General features: G+C 38.2%; 2 protein-coding genes across 6 annotated transcripts in view; one reads left to right on the top strand and one right to left on the bottom strand.

Annotated features, from left to right (window-relative positions):
- LOC310892524 (uncharacterized protein) overlaps window positions 1-17373 on the top strand; it is a 101228-nt gene that overhangs the window by 45718 nt on the left and 38137 nt on the right. The window lies entirely within an intron of this gene.
- Window positions 1-17373, bottom strand: part of COL8A1 (collagen type VIII alpha 1 chain) — a 91010-nt gene that overhangs the window by 54183 nt on the left and 19454 nt on the right. The window lies entirely within an intron of this gene.

The raw sequence follows: 17373 nt of genomic DNA, 5'->3' as shown, positions 1-17373 counted from the left end.
ACCGCAACTTGGAAGAAAAATAAATGCTCTCTGAGGAAAGATTTTTCTTCTAATACTTGGACATGTATACCGTATCTCTGTGCCTATGAAATGAACTTTCCTAGATCCTAGGGACTTAAATGTGTATGATTGAAAGGAGGTGAAAAAAGTTATTTTCTGTTTGTAAAAATGTTATTAGTTGACTCTCTGCTCTTGCTTTTTGTGTATCTCTAGGCCCCTAAAAAGTTCTCTGGATTACTTTTTTTTTTTTTTGTGTGTGTGTGTGTTACAGGTGCATTTAACAATTTCTGAATTCATTTGCCAATTTTCTGGTTTTCTATACCGTGTATACATACACTTTTTCGTCATCCTGTATCCGTTAACAGAACTGAGGCAGAGATGTTACAAAGGTGTTACTTAGGTCCCCCTCTCCTGGAATCAGTGGATCACATTAGAATTTTACACTTCATTTAGTAAATCTGCCTATGACCCTCATGTTTCAGGAAGGCTGGAAAAAGCCCTGAAAGATATGGACTAAATGTAACCCAAATGCAATAGTTTTTGAGGGGCTTAAAGAATAGCTTTGAAAATGGTTAATGGCCTTATACATTTTGATGGCACGTCAACTTCACAAAGATCGCCAGTGTTACCTCAGCAGATAGCTGTAGAGGATGGAGTACAATAAGCTTCCTGTTACGCTTACTTGCTGTGTTTATTTAGGGGATGGGAAGAAAAGTAGCTTGTGTTTTTACTCTGAGGGTCCTTTTTGTCAACACCTATGGGCCAAGTAATTTACTGAGTGTTTCCCATGCTTTAAAGGGTTATAAAAAGCAAGAAGAGGCATGTTGCATCAAGGACTCTAGAAATGCATTGATGTGCATCTGTCCCCTCCCTGTTCTGCTTTGGGTTTAATAACAGCAAATACTGTGATGAGAAATAAAACACTTGTAACTGTGATGTCTCTGTTTTTAAAGAGAGAGTTTAAAGGCCATAGTCCCCTGCTTCTATGTTGCATCCTCTTAATAGGGCTGCCTGGATTGAGATTGCATTCCTGAAAATAACCTCAGGTGGGAAAGCAGTTGTGGATACTGTGAAATGTGTCTGTGCCTGCCGCTTTTCACCTTAAGCAAAGCTCCTTTTGAAAGTTGGATTGTTGGCTGAAGTCAGAGTGGAAAAACAAACCCCATGCAGATGGATTTCGTACTTCAGTAAAAGTGTGAGGACTTAATAAAAGTGTTTGAAAATTACAGAGCCTGAAATATGCTTGCAGTGGATGTAGTTTAGAGATTCTGAACTACAAAGGCAAGACAGAAGGGACTCTGGCTTTGTGTGAAAGGGAAAGGTATGTATTGCTGTATGAGGCAACACTGCTTATGGCAGCATGAAGATCTCTCTGTTATCTTTTTCCTGTACTCTGGTTAAACTATGACAATTACTTATCTTCAAAATGTTGGACTTCAATGTTTCTAAGCATGTCCTATTATTTTATAAGGCATTCTGTTATTCATTTTGCTTAATCCCTAAGCTGTATGAATGGAAGTGAAGACAAAATGGTATCATAGAACCTGATACTTTAATAGTAGTAATACATGTAAAATACATGGCAAACTTTCAGGTTCTTACTACCTGTATAGTGCTTTTCTGCCTGTCAAGTCTTTGTTTAGCAGGAGACCAATGATTCCTTTACCTCTTCCTTCAAGTAAATTTAGTATGTGTTTATCTTGCCAGACACTGGCGTGATATTGGCATCTGTTTTCATTTCAATAGGATATCTGTAGCCTAGAAGGACGGTTGCTCTGTTTTTCTGTCATCTGTTTCATTCAAAATTTGAGGTGCTTTATGTTGTCTTTAAGAGTATCATGTGTTACTAAATGGGAGTATGAGGAGGAGGAAAAGCAAATGAGCAATGGGAAGGACTAATTCTACCTTTAAAAAGGCAAAATATGAGGCTGTTCTCCTTCCTCAAATTCTGTGTTTGTCTTAACATCTGACTTGTACTCAGGCAACATGTGTTCCTTATGTGCTGTGGTGAGGGTGGGGAAAAATATTCAAAGAACCTTGTGTATGGAGTATTTGCTGAAGATGAATGAGCATCATAAGAACCAAAAGTTAGCACGTGCACTTTAGAAGAACATATGTAATTAAGAGGATCTGAATAATTACTGTTCACCCTAACCAACTGAGTGAGGCACATGTGCTGCTGAGGCAGGTTGTTGAATGGAGATGATGCAGAGGAAGGGAAGCTGTTCAGGAACACAGCTGTCTCAGCATAATAACAAGAGTGTGGTGTGTATGTTGAATATGCTGTGCTCAGTGCTACCCTTACTGTGGCAACCTGTTGTTTCATTCAGCTATCCTGTTAAGCCTGCCCCTCTGAATGGCAACACCTGTGGCTAAAACCTTAACCTAGCCCGTAAGCCAATGATGCTAGCAAAAGGCAGTTTCAAAATGGAAAATGAACTCCTATTCCTTTCTGGTTTCTTTGTTTGTTTTTCCAAACTAGGCTATTCCTGCAGTTTCTTTCCTTAAGGCCAGTCTGTACCTAATTCACTTTACCACCTCTCCTTAGCTCAGTCTGGAGTCTAAACAGAAAAATGTCAGCTTTGCTAATGGCAGTTAGCTTTAGATCTCACCCCAACTGCTGTAGCCCAGGTTTGCCAATGGGACAATTCTGGCATGATTTTACGAAACAAGTTAAAGCAATAAAGGTGATGTAGTTCAATTCATTTATTTTGCTGTGCACATCACCCTGGAATGTCCTGCTTGCTAAAATTGAGCAATGAGTTGACCATTGCTTTTTGGTATCATTAGTTTAAACTGGTTCCTCGAGGGATAGCCTAGTAAAGCAGATGTTTGCTAAAGAATAATTCATTATTCTGCAACATGTAACTGTCCTGTGACACTTAAACAAACAAACAACCCACACGCACAAAAAAAGGCAACAAACAAACTGATGTTTGGTAGATGTAGTGTCAGAGAAGAATCTAAGTGAGTTTCTAAACTGTATTTTCTCAGTATTTCCACTGAGGCTCTCTTCCTGCCTCAGTAATGAAGGAGCAGGATTGGATCCCGAATGGTTCCTTTAATGCATCACCCAACTGGATTGTCCAAGTTGCTATGTGAGCAGCAAAACTAATGAATTCTGATTTCTTCTGGATTTACATTCTTTACTTTCCGGAGGCCAAACTTAATGACTAACAGATGAATCTTGTCTGTCTTTCCCTCTGTGGGCATGCCAAGCTGTGTCTTTACCAACTGATTTTCAAGAACTTGTGCAAGGATATAATTCTCCTTTAGACTCTAGACCTCTGTCAAGATGAATTTCAAAATGTCCAGCAAGCTCAAATGTTACTTTGGGGTGTGGGGAGTAGATGAATAGATGGATAGACAAGGAAACAGCATACTGAGATAAACAACGCTTTCTATCTTAAAAAAAAAAAAAAAAAAAAAAAGGAAAGAAGAAAAAGAAATGCCTGCCCTGCATGCAATATTCCTCAAGAATAACATTTTCTACAAAAGCATTAGGGACTTCTTGGCTACAGAGTCCTGAAATCCATGTAAAAGGCTGAATACACTAGGAATGATGTCTGGCACCAGTGAACACACAGGCTCAGCCAAGGTGGTGTACAAACTATCAGCCTCCTTTAGCATTTTTGGTAGGATGGTGAGGAATTACAAATCTTGCTGTTGGAAATGTGTGTATACTGTTTTGAATCACACCTACATGTAGAAACATTCCAGATCCATTTCATAAGTGCCAAAGCTTTTGCTATCTAGCCTGGAGGATACATCTTTTCAATATTCTTTCTGAAGTAAACTCTTGGTTTAGCTTGCACATACTATACAGTGATTTAGCACTTTAAAAAAAAATAACTTCTTTTAACATACTGATGTAATTGGAAAAGCATATGTGTATAACTTATTCCTTTAAAGCTTTCCACTGAATTGAAATACTTAACATTTCTAAAGCCAAGCACATGATCACTTTAACACTGCATATAAAAGAGGGTTACTGCAATAAATCAGATGACTTGTTGGATATCTTTCCTTTTACTTCTGCTTCAAAATAAATTCCTAGCAACTTTGAAGAGATGACAGTATTATACTTGAGTAAAAAAATAAACTTGAAAATGTAATGTATGTAGCTAACAGCTGTTCTTTTATTACATTTTAAAAGGTTGCTTCAGGTAAGGATCCATCTGTGGGAATGTGTTTAAAAGAACAGGAGACATTCAGAGACAAACACTGCCAGTAAGTGGCTCACAGGACTTAGCCTACAATTCTGCTTTAAAGAAGCACTGGACTGACTTCCTACACCATTCTGACCCCAGCCAAAAAAATAAGGATGAGGTGAAAAGGTAGAATTTGAGGGAAACATTTCTGAACCCAACAAGGGATTTCATTTTGACAAATGAATTGCATTTCGTGACTTATTGCAGCCTTTTCTCTCTTCTTTGGTGTTTATATGTGAATATGTTATGCTTACATCTGGACAAATAAAAACACCATAGATGTATCATGATACCAACAGAGTTGTTAGTGCTTATCCTTGCCACTTTTGCTCCTGTTGGTATGTAGGGAATTACACCTTTCAGCTCCAGTTTCATACCAGGGGAAGCTAGTATAATGCTATCTGTTTTAGGAGACTAAATCTGTGGTAGGTTTTCACTATGTTTGCAAAGAATTCTGAGATCTGAAAGTAAATGTGAAGGGTTATTGATCAGCCAGAGGCTGAAACGATGCATTCCTGTATTTCTGGAGTCTCAGCCCCTATACACTTAATCAGCTGAATACAGGAGAGCAGAAAAATTAATTCAGTTATCTTTTGCCTTTGTTATGGGTGTAATGTCATCAAGAGTAACAACTGTCATTTTTCAGTTGGGTTGTTGAAGGCACATCCTAGACATGGACTAGAAGTGGTTGCAAGCAGAATGACAAAGTCTGCCAGCTCAGTGTTTATTTCCTGATAACTTACCATTATTGCATTTTTAGCCATTTATCTTTTTTCTTTTCCAAGATGTGACTCACTGAAGTATGTTTCCTAGCTGCACTGCAATCTTCGTTATACAAATCAGAAACAGAACACGTCTGGGTTTTACTTCATCTCATAAACATTGTGCAAAGACCCCATGTAAACACCCTAATTGTGTTAGCATTTAAATTCACCATAGATTTATCCCTTAATAAATGTAAGATCTTACAGAAGAAAATAAACCAGTCTGTTTCAGCAGCAAAGCAAAATGAAATCCGGGGAGAAATAAATAAATGCTAAAATTTTCCAAGTTTCATATCAGTAGAAAACTGTGAATGGTGTCCCAACAAAGGAAGTGAAAGCCATTGTCTAATCTGGACTTAGCACAACATTAAGAAGCGTCCTTCTATCAAGGAGCACTTGTCATAGTGGGAGTTATGCTGTTTTATTTCTGGTTATGTTTATTACAGGAAATAACCTGAGTATCTAGTAACAGAGTATTTTTTTGTTATTATTTATGTTTTAAATGCAAGAAGAATTGTCCTCACTTTCAAAGGTGGGTTTTAATGTTGACAAGTTTGTAAAGCATCGGACGGAGGAGAACTGTAGGATCTAGTTTAGAATATAAATCCTTTTAGCTCAGAGGCTACCTTCATTATATACATATAGTGCATTACAAAGAAGTGCTGACCCATGATTGAGGAGTCCAGTATTACTGGCTTTGAAGTACTTCCTAAAATTCTGTGCACTGAATTATCTGCCATGGAATATAGCAGATAAGTGCATATGTTGTGAAAAATACACGTGCCCCTTTTATTGCCTCTTGCGGTTGTTTCCTATCCTGTCGTGTATTTGGCAGTGGACGTAGAAAGACCAGAAGATAGGCTTGTTCCCTTTTTGAAGACTTTTTCATTGTCTTTTTTTTTTTTCTTTTGGTCTGGCAAGGAAGTGACTTAGAGCAAAAATGTGTTGGCAAGTCCAGTGACCCGTGAAATCAGTCAGAAATCAGATAAATCAGCTAAGAAATTAACTGCGGGAAATAAATTACTAAATAATAGAGCTTTTTCGTTGCTGCTTTTGATGCGTTTCTTACTGCATTGGACTCCTTCCATGAGATGCTCATAAGAAAAGCAGGAACTCAGTTCCCCTACCAAACCAATAAAACAAATGCAGGCTAAATAGAAGAATTTGCACATTGTTTAGAAGAAACTCTTCATTTGCGATACTCAGTAGACTTTACCATAGAGGTGGGAAGCTGCTCTAACAAGCCATATATGTCATCTCCAAAATACATGACAACTATAAAATTTTGACATGAAATTACATGATAAATGCAAGATGTTTAAAAAGGGAAGGAAAGAAAGAAAGATGATGATTCAGTAGTGTGAAAACAGATTTGGAGTTCAGGTCTTCGATGATTTTATTTATGCAGTTTAGGTAGTTCATATCTCAAAATGTTCTTCAGGAAGACAAGGCAGTCTGCCTGGTAGATATGTCCTCCTGAGAAGCACTTGGAGTGTCCATGTTGGACAACACAAAGAGGGAGTCAGAACATCGTGCAATTAACTGTGCTAGTGTCTGAGGAAATTTTCTTCTGCAGAGACTGATCATGTTAAGCTAAATACTACCACTTATCTTAAATCATTGGACAATGTTACTACATATCATGTGCGCTCTGGTAAATTAATGAAAGCAGATGGAAAAATGAGGTTCCCAAGTCAAAACATGTCAAAAGAACCACTATGCCCCTTTTCCTCTCCTTTGGAGAAACTCTTGAAAGCATGAATGAGGGGTGGAGCAGAAGTGGAAGCAGAGGACTCAGTAGTTTCACTGTATATTTATTTTAGCAATCGTTATGCAACTGGCAGAGATAAAGTATCAGATCATACAGGGAGGCCAGGTGTTATCAGCACCTAACACTGTGTTTGCTTTGCATGGGAGTTAAATATTCATTGGCATTTCTTGTTGGAAGAACCTCTTGGCTACGACCTCTGCAATCAAAACTTGCCCTCTGACCCTTGCAGTTAGGTGCCATCATCAATCATTTTACACCCAAAGGGTGGTGGTGGGTTGTGTTGCTGTTTATAGAGCTGGGAAAGCTGTGGTCTCAGTGGTGTTACTGTAAAACCTGAGGAAGCAATTTGGGCTGCACAGGTGGCAATGAGCTTTTATCAGCTTTCGTAGCCTCTCCTGCTTGCCACGTGCTGCACTTTGAGTGAGATAGTTTCCATCGCGTGGAGCAACTAACAGAGCTGGGATGAGGCAGCAGCTGAGAAATAAATGATACGGAATGGCAACCGATGCTGAAATGGAAATGGTTTATATCAAGCCAGCTTCTGTTGGCAGATGAAGGCTAACACCTGCTGAGCCACAGAGGTTTTCAATTGTTCTGTTAAATTTAAAAAAATAAAAAATAATTAAAAAAACCACAAAAAAACCAAAACCTAAGGGTTATTAAAGAAGGTGGTTTGCACAGGTATGAATATAGAGCCATGAAGTTCCTGAAGTTGCTCACAACTGAGTTAGAGGGCACTTTCCTTACAAGTCTGCTGGCTGATAAGTAGGGATTCTTCTGCTGGCTGGAAAGGGAATGAAACAGCCTGTAATCTGGCTCTGCAGTGAGTTTTTTTTCCAGGAACAACATAATTGCATTATAGAGAGTTATTTTAGACATTAAAAAATTAAAAACCAAATTAGTTTGCTATACTTACATGATTTCGCCCTCTGTTCTGGATTGTTTTAAGGCAATGTCATCAATGAGCTTGGAAGCTGTTGCAAAGTGTACGTAAGATGCCTGATATGTTTATTCATGGGAATTTGGACTTAGGGAGCTTTTTCTTCCTCTGCATTTATCAAAGCAGTACCTTTGGCTGTGGAATTATCTGCTCTGACTACAAGAAGAGACATCCCTCTTTTCTGAAGGACAATGAGAGGAAAACAGGAAATATGCTACAAGAAAACATTATTCCCTTGTTCTGAGAGGTGATGGGATGGCTCATTAAACAGACATCACCTGTCTTGGATGTGCTAAGATGTGAACTGGCTAGCTTTAAGCAGTTTAATATTACTCACCTATATCTATGTTTTATACCTGCCAAACTCTTTGATCACTGTTTGGTGTGTGTGTGGCTTTGTTTTTTCCCCTTTTGGTGGTGAATTCCTAAATGACTGCATATATGAATTATTTGATTTCTGAGAGTGGAAGGGTCTAGATGTAGGAAAATGTAGGAAAAAAGCTTTTTTCTTTTTTTTTCTTTTTGTGGATGGGAGTGGAAGTGGTGCAAGTGCCTAAGAAAATCTGTTCTCCCTTCTAATTTTATGCATTTTGCACAAGTTCTGATATACCTGGCCATTTTGGTGTTTATAGAGGGTTAAAAGCCCTCAAATCAGATTTCTTTACTTAATCGAATTTTGAGGGGAATTGTGCTTTGATTAGTAAGTTTTCAGATTGTGGGTTTGATTTGACAGAGTAAGAAAGAAGTATGGAAGGTAATTTACATGCATTGCTCTAATGAAGAGGATTTTTTTTTTACCACTTGCTGTGACTGTTTATTCAATAGAAACTTTTATTTTAAACTTAAGACAGAGCGTTGTTGATAGAGAATACTGAGTTGACCCTAAGGACCTTGCATTATTCTTCTGCTGTCTTTACCCTTGAGCTAACTTGAGCTCTAACAGGTGGCTTGCCCAAACTGCAACCCTATCCATAAACATAACCTTCAGCTGAAGCGTGTGGTTGCTCTTCACTTGACTGGCTCTCAGGGCGTAGATTAAAATTTAGCTTAGGGTGCCTTATTTGTTGTCAGAAATGCTCTGTGGGGTGGATGAAGCTTGCTCATGCACGCAAATGGGACGAGTTTTCCAGTGCCTTCCCAGGCTCTGCCTTTCCACAGTTCAGTGGGAAAGGGCTCCTGGAAAAGCTACAATTACATGGGAAAATGCCAAGTGATGTAGCCCCAATGTGCCCTATGGGCCTTCACTGCCCCTCCTTAGGGAGAATGCTGCCATCACGAGCCGCACACAACACTGGTGCCAAGAGGTGGCTGCTCTCATCTGGGCAAGGCCAAGGCAGAAGGGATTCTCCTCGTGCTGCTAACACGTCATTGAATATCTGGATTTCTCCACCAGAAATTAGGTACATTCTGACAGCGTGACCTTGCACAAATCGATTCTGCTTTAGTGCTTACGGTCCCTTTCAGAAAATCTTAGATATGCGGTCCTAAGGTCTTCTCACAGCTCTTCACCATGTTCAGCTGTGTGGCCTGGATGCTTGAACATCTCCAAGAGCAATTACGTTAAAAGAGAAAGCTTCTTTGCTGTGAAAAGGATTCTGCCAGTGACAGTGCTAGAACAAATGGGGACTGAGGGAGTTTGGAGGAAGTAATGTTCCAACTTCACCCTTCAACTTGTAATCAGTATAAATGTGTCAAAACAAAAGACACATCCAAGAATATTTCTATCCCTTCAAAGAGATGGACAGAGTTACAACCAGTTTTTTCATTGTTTTGTTTTATGCTTAGCCAGTCTCTTGAATTATGTAATGGAAACTTAATCCTTCCATCCTGCAAGCTGTTTTGCAAGACCAACAACTAAGTCCACCTGCTCAAATTTGAAGAACAAAAGGATTTTTAACATTTGTTGTTCTTCTACGAAAATATTCCTAAGTGCTCTGGCTAGGCCTCTTGAAGGCAAAACTAAACTTCAAGTTCAGGAATGATATTTATCATGACCTATAGTACAATGCTTTCATCAAGGTAGCAGACTTGGACTGCTTACATTAGAAGGCTATATAATTCAATCTGACAAGGTTAACAAGAAGACACTTCCTCTTAGCAAACCACAGTTAAATTCCTGCCTTGACCTGATTCTTCAAATGTCTAAAAACACCCAGGCTGTATTTGGCCTGTGGTTCCTTGCGAGCCACAGCTTTTGTGGAAAGTGCAGAAGGATCTCTCCACAAACACACACAAGGATTTCATGATGCTGAGTTTGCAGACAGCCTGCTGAATGGCAGTAAATTTTTTCTCACAGTTGCTCTGTCAATAACAGAACTGCTTGGAATGAGTTTGCATGGGCTACTGCATCTATAGTGGGACTGTAATTGTTGCATGTGAATATTGTATTTGTATTTCATACTGTCCTGAGTACATTCATACAGCACAGAAGGTTAATTTTGTGTTCAGTCCCCACTGGGCTAAGAACAGTTCTGTATTTTTCTGCTCTTTCTTCAGGCCACTTTATTCAGAGGGACAAATCACAAGTTACAAGGTATATGGTGAACTCACTGCTCATTGTGGGAGTCTCTTCCAGAAGTCCTCCTGACTTAATTTGAGGCAGTCAAGCTTTGAGTTTAACAGAGACTCTCCCCAAAGTTCATAGTGAAGAATTATTGCATTAAAAATGTTCAAAGATGCTAGGGTACCTTGCGGACGCTTTCTTCCCACCTGGCATGCAAAAAGTAGTAAACAACAGTAGGCTACAGGAATGTTCTTCTAAAACTGTATGATGGTATAAGCTTCCATACTGTGGAATATAATTTTTCTGGGAATGCCTGTTCCTGCCAGTAGAGCATCCCCTCTGGATTCCTGAAGGGCCCTGGCACCAAGGAGGAGGAAGAGTTCTTTAGTGGAAGAGGGAAATAGGTAGGGTGAAACGAAAAGGAAATGCCTGGCTGAACAGAGGGAGGAAAAACATCCCTGATAGTGTGCCAGGATGTGTCCAAAGGAAATGTTGGAATCTCCTTTCTCAAGGGACTTTTTCTTTTCCTTTTTTTTTTTTTAAAGGCAAGCACTAGGAAATGTACTTTAGGGAACAATATTGCATTGGCAGGGAAATGGGCTGGATGATCTAATTATTTTCCATCTTTAACTTGTCTAGGTTTGAGAACAATCCAGATCTCTTTAGCTGGTTTTTTTTTTTCTTTTTTTTTTCCTACTTATTTCTAAAATATTGTAAACTGGGAATTATTTCTTGTAAAAGATAATTATTTTTGATCCATCAGTCCCAAGGCTAATCAAATCCTGACCTTTCCTGTAACCTGTTCTCCCTTCCAGAACTGTGGTGGAGTACGAGCAGCTACAGCTGTTTTCTGCAGTGTGCACATGCAGAGTTTTGGGGGCAGTAAGACTTCAGTTTCTTGTGGTCTACTATTAGTGACCCTCTACAAGTAAACCTGTAAAGTTGGGATAATAATTCTTCAAAAGCCTTGACATTACAAGGTGCTTAGCATCACAAATTCTCCATGGGTTTGCTTGTGGTAGGCAGGAGCTTGTTGCATATACTTTCTCAGCTGGCCAAGGATATTGCAATTAAACCAATATCCTTTCCCAAATGTCTTCACAAAATCCGAACTTCTGCTTTCATGTGATGTTCAATTTTTTGACAGAGGCTGATGGCTTCATGGAATGAAGGCTCTTTTTTAAAAACAACAACAAAAAAACCCACAACTTTTTAAAGGCTAGTTACTCAAATGCTATGTTCTAACAGGATGAAATGCACTTGGGTGCAGTGCCCACTCATTCTCAGAGGTATTTATACGCCACACTAAGTGCTGAAGGGAGTTAGAGGCCGTGTTTCACTGCCTCCCAACAGAAGGCTGAGGAGCAATGCATTGGACAGCACTTGGAAATGAGTGTAGAACCCTAGCAGATTTTAGGACCTAAGTCTGTCTGAACTTCTGAGTCTGAATTACTTCTGCTTACAGCATTAATTACACGAGCAGCTCTGTTCATTGCTTGTTTTGATCTATAATTTAAATAGAAACTTTTTAAAAGTTGGCAGCATTGGCACAGTTGCCTTTTAAGATAAATGGTGTCAATTTTATATGAATTCAGATCCTGTGAGAACTATGGCTTTCATTTTAGAATAAAACATGAACCAAAGCTTGGAAAATATCAGTCTAATGGTTGGAACATCAGTAGACAACTACCGAAGTCTTTTTATCTCACTATCTACAGGTTGGTTTTGTTTGTTTTTCTACAGTTGAACGCCAATACTCTGATACATCAAATAGAGAGGAGGATTGGTGGGTCTGTGTTGTTTGCAATAAGTAGTCCTGAACATGAAGACCTTGGTGAGCTTGAGAGAAATGCTATGGAGAGATTCCTGCTCTGAAGGCTTTGGCAGTGGCTGATAGCCCTGCTTCATGTCCCAGAAAGCTATTGTTGGAACTCTGCCAACGGCAGAAGCCAGGTTGATTATAATGCACTGTTGAGTTCAAACTGTCTGCATGTGTTAGGAAATGGATTGACTTGTTTCATCCCCTTCTTAACTTTTAACACTTTAGAGTAAATGGGAACGTAGTGTGTCTAACCATGCATGTTGTGTTCAAAGAAGTGCAGTTCACATATATTCTCGAGAAACTCTAATACAACCAAAGTCCCAAGAAATGGTGTCCAGCTACCTTCATTAGAAAGCAGTCTAATTGGGTATTTTCTGGATATTTTACCAATTACATGGAAACATTTATATCTTTTTTCAAGAAGCAAAATATTTTAAAAAAATAAATATGTATCAAGGTGCTCAACATCGCATTATAACACTTATGAAAGAGTTGCTGAGTTGTCTGGCCTTTAAACATGGTGATTTCACATAAAAAAATAATTATTACAAAATACATAATCAAGCATAACTATTAATTTTTTAGAAATTGCTGACAAGCTCTGTAGACCAATGCAAAGGGCATTTCTAACTTCAAAAGGGAAGAGCCTTTCAAAGCAATGCATATTAGCTTGTGATAAATAAAAAAAAAGGATTTGAAAGTCAAAAGGAGTTGGGGTATGAAGGATCTGACCTTTTTGTTTGTAGACTGTGATGTCTTTTTTACAATTTCTTTGTGAATTGTGTGCTGTGGAAATATATTGGAAAACAGATAATTAAGAGAGAGGGAATAAAGACATAACCAGAGTATAGTATTTCAAAAGCGTATAACTGCAGCTTCTGTTCAAGTCAAACTATTTGGCTGACACACAGGTGAGCCAAGATTACTGTGGAATGTGAAGATCACAAAGTGACATTTCACTATTACTTCTGCAGAATGTAAATGTCTCCAATATGTTGCTGGGTTTCTCCTCTCCCTTGCCACAACAGATTTTTTTTCTAAAATAATGACAGTAAGAGTTCTTATATATTATGGATTTAAGCTAGTGTGAGTATGGTTTGTTTAAAGGCAAGCATACACCACCTGTAGGTCTTCAGCTGACTTTGTTCTCATTCATTTAATAATGGAACAGTAACATAGAAGATATCTTCGAGTTGTAAATTTGATGGTTTAAGTGTTGTGCCATTCACCTACAAGGTATAATTTACTTGCGCAAAGAGCCGTCATCTTTCCTATCCCTTATTTGTATATGTCAAACACAGCACAGATTATATTGTTTCAATTTGTCTTTTGATTTTATTTGATGTTTTATTGTCTTTCTCAAAAACAACTCATGTATTATCATGTGTACAGGCACGTGTGTACACTTGCATAAATAAAAGATTCAGTTCAACAAATCAAAGACTAAATAAGAGCAGATAGTTAATTCTGACCCAGTTTAAAAGACATCACATGAAAGATTCATGCCAATGGTGGTGACTCCACTGGCTGAGTTACGCATGTCTGCTTTGGGTCAGGGTCACAGGGCACATGAACAGCTCAGGTAGGCAAGACTGCAAGTTCTTTACAACAGAAATCATGTAGGTCTATCCTTGAGTTCAGTAGGTATTGCTAAGCAGTCTTTCGCATGTCATTACTACATAAACTGTAATCAGTTTGCCATTCTACCCTTAGGTTGGATATTAGAAGTCTGTACTGAAAGGGTTGTGTGACGTGGGAACAGGCTGCCGAGGGAAATAGTTCAGCCTCCATCTGTGGAGGTCTTCAGGAAACATGTAGATGTAGAACTTAGTAGCATGGCTTAGTGGTGGACTTGTCAGTACTATGGTAAAGGTTGGACTAGATAATCTTAGAGGTCTTTTCCAACCTTAACGATTCTAACTGATGTTAAGGGGTGCATCATCACTGTGTTTTCATAAATGGGAAACATGAAAACAACTTATACTCAGACTTACACAGGTTGTGGGTGGCCTGATTCCTTCTCAGTGGATGTTAGGTGCCTGAATAATGCGGGTGTAGATTCTGCATCCAAGTCTTGCAATTGAAATGTGTACCTTCTTGGTCCATGTGTTAACTCTTGCTCCAGTAATGTCTTATTTTATAAAATACTCAGTAAGGAAGATATCTCAGTGTGAAAGCAAAATACCAGCATTAATTTTCATTTAGAAGAAAGTAACAGTGTTAACAAACCACATCCATCTAAGAATCTACCTGTAAAGAAGGGCTCTCTTTTGGATCAGAGATATGGCAATGAATTACGATAGACTTTCAAGGCTACAGTTAATGCTGAGAGCCAAATACTTTTGCTACACTCATAAAAGTGCTGATCCCTTTGTGAGCCTCTTATGGAGAACTTTAGTTAGTTATCATAATGAGGAACAAACCTGTTGAAAAGCCCATGCTAGAATTCATGATGCTGCCAAGTCTTTTAAGAAAACAAGCATTTGGTTTGTTCCTGCTACAATGAAAATATCTTGAAGCTCTCAAAATCAGAGCATTCAACATTAACACAGTGTGTTCTTAATTGAGACTAATTTAATCTGAGCCAGAGGCCAATCAAGAGAAGGAACGTGAAGATTATAGCCCTTCTTGAGCTTGGGTAAACCCACCCATCAATACCTGTTTGTGTTCAGCAGTTACTGTTTTGAAAACATTTCTATGTTGTAGCAACATGTAAATGAAAAATCGGGCAAATTCTACCTGAGCCTGTATACCTCTGTCCTACGTTCTATAACTTTTCATGATTCAATTATTTTGAGTATTTTACATCTCTTAAAATATCTTTGTTTATGATAGATACAGCTGAGGAAAAATATTGTTTTAAGGGCAAGGGTGGCTATTAATAGTTGATTAAAAATGAAAAGTAGGTGCTAATTCACTTTTCAGAGTTAGGATCAATAAATCACAACTGAAAGAGCTGAATAGAGGAAATAAACCCACTTGAAACTGACTCAGCAATCTTAACATTTGTCTAAATCATTGAGCAGTTGTTTAAAAAAAAAGTCTAGGACAGATTCAAATAGTTCTTTGGGTTGGGGAGGATTCCACTTTTGAACTGGAAATACTTTCAGTCTTTTTAAAATTCCTACTACTTCTGTCCAGCAAAAGTTTAACTATCCTACGGTACGTCAATAAGAAAAACATATGTTCATTTGGTCTCTACACTTATAAATTCTAAAATCTATGTCCATTAAAATAAAATGTTATTGGATGAGGATTGTTTTTAAGTGATTATTTTGAGTAACCCTGTGATTGGGTCTCTAAATTTGGGCGTCTGATAAAGAGAAGGAAGGCTTGTTTTGCTTAAAAAATGAAATAATTGTCTTTGAGCTTAGCTTCACTCTACAGAGTGGAAGTCTTCAGGCTGTTTCAAGTGATGTGCTTGAATCTCCAAACATTTTGATAGTTCTGTTTATCTTCCTTTTGCAAATACAGAAACAGTTCTTTCTTTCTTTCTTTCTTTCTTTCTTTCTTTCTTTCTTTCTTTCTTTCTTTCTTTCTTTCTTTCTTTCTTTCTTTCTTTCTTTTTAATTGAGGATGTGATCTCAAGTTCACAGAGCTGAAAGACTTTATTTGGATATAGATTCAAGCCTTTTAAAAACTACTTACCCTAAAGAATGTATAGAACCCTCCTTAAAATGTCTGATTACTGAAACAAGGGTCTTAGTATGTATGCATAAGAAATATTTAATAGAACTGTGCTATTTCTCCAAGTCAGAAAAAGGACTGCACAGAGAAACTTTGCCAGATGACACCAGGTCGTTAAGTGCTTTGTGAGAAAAATCTTGGCCTATCCTGCTTACTGATGAAACTTGCTTTCCACTTCAGTGAGGCCAACATTTCACTCATGGATGATGCCCTGGAGATTATCAAGAACATTAAGAAAAATTTCCCATCACCTCTGATTAATTACCCAGAGTAACAAGATATCCCTTGGGCAACTTGTGTCTCAGCTATAGATAAACATTGCTATGTGAATTTTAATCAAGTGCAAACTCTGCAACAAGCAGGACAACTTCACTGTTACAACAGTCACTGCTTAGGCAATAAAGCAGTTCAACAAAACCTGTTGAGACTCTGATTCACAATGAAATTAAGTGTTACCCAAAATGATGGTACCAGTTTGCGCTGTGCTGAATAACATGCAACTTAATGTTTGATGGATTTAGGACAAGTATTATAGAATTATCAAGATGGGCATAAACTTGATTGCTTTCCATTATGGAGGTGTATGGTAGGTGCACACTTACCTAACGTTGTCAGCCTGGGTTCTCCCAGACACATCCAGTCCTTGGCTACAGTGATCCCATACGCTCAGGAAAAATTAATATATTCTTCTTCAGTTAATGTGAAAAGAGTTCTTGGAGAGTTTAAACTCCCTACGCTGTAAAGAACTCAGACTTCTACCACCCTGTGTTCATGTTGGCAGCCTGGTAGCATAAAGCTAGAATGATGGTCGTTACTCTCTAATGAAGAAGTAAGTTATGAACTTTAATGGTTCAAGTGTGGATGGGAGTTGGGGGCATAATGGGAGGAAAGAAACATCCTAAAAAGTCTTTAGTAGAAATTAATCTCATATATCAGAGTTATTTGCAGAGAAACTTGGGAAACTATATTGGGCAGAGTGTGGAATGTATCCATAAAAATCTCAAATTCTTTCTATAGTACAAATACTGATTTTTTTTCCTGAACATTCCTATGTTTGTCTTCCTACCAGTTAATGCATTTACAGTATTTTCTACCCTCAGTGAGGATACGTAGTCAATTATCCAATTACTGTTTTTCATTATGTTATAATACGCAAGTAACTTGTGAATATCACGGTCACATCAGATTAGTACATTGGAAGAGTTGGGATATGTGTCCTCCTTTGGCTGGGTAAATAAAGCCATCACCTTTCCCAGCACACTTTGCTGCATATATATTCTCACATCAGAAATAACTTCATAAAAAGAATAGTTCTTGTTTAACTCTGCAAATACTCATTTAGGATATATTTTTGTTTTGCTGATTCCCATTTTTCAATGCTTTCCTCCCTCTTATTCAGTCCTAAGGTGAAGTTCTGCTTCTCTCAAAACTGATGTGGAGGCTCTATATGCCTTGAACCTTTTCCTTTGTGCTATTTGTACAGAATGTGAGAAAGCTGGAATACTGGAGATGTAAATATCTCAAATCTGTATCATTCAAAAACTTGGTGCATGGACATGTCTGTAGTTCTCCAAGAAGTGTTCTGTGATAAAGAAGTATAGTTCATTGCACTTAATAGGTGGGTAAACACAAAAGTGGAAAAGTTAAGTAACCATAAAGGCAATGTAGGGTATAC

The sequence above is a fragment of the Anser anser genome, assembly GCF_964211835.1.
Source record: "Anser anser genome assembly, chromosome: 1".
Classification (NCBI taxonomy): domain Eukaryota; kingdom Metazoa; phylum Chordata; class Aves; order Anseriformes; family Anatidae; genus Anser; species Anser anser.
The sequence above is the reverse complement of the archived record's forward strand: the minus strand, read 5'-3'. Positions and strand labels throughout refer to the sequence as shown.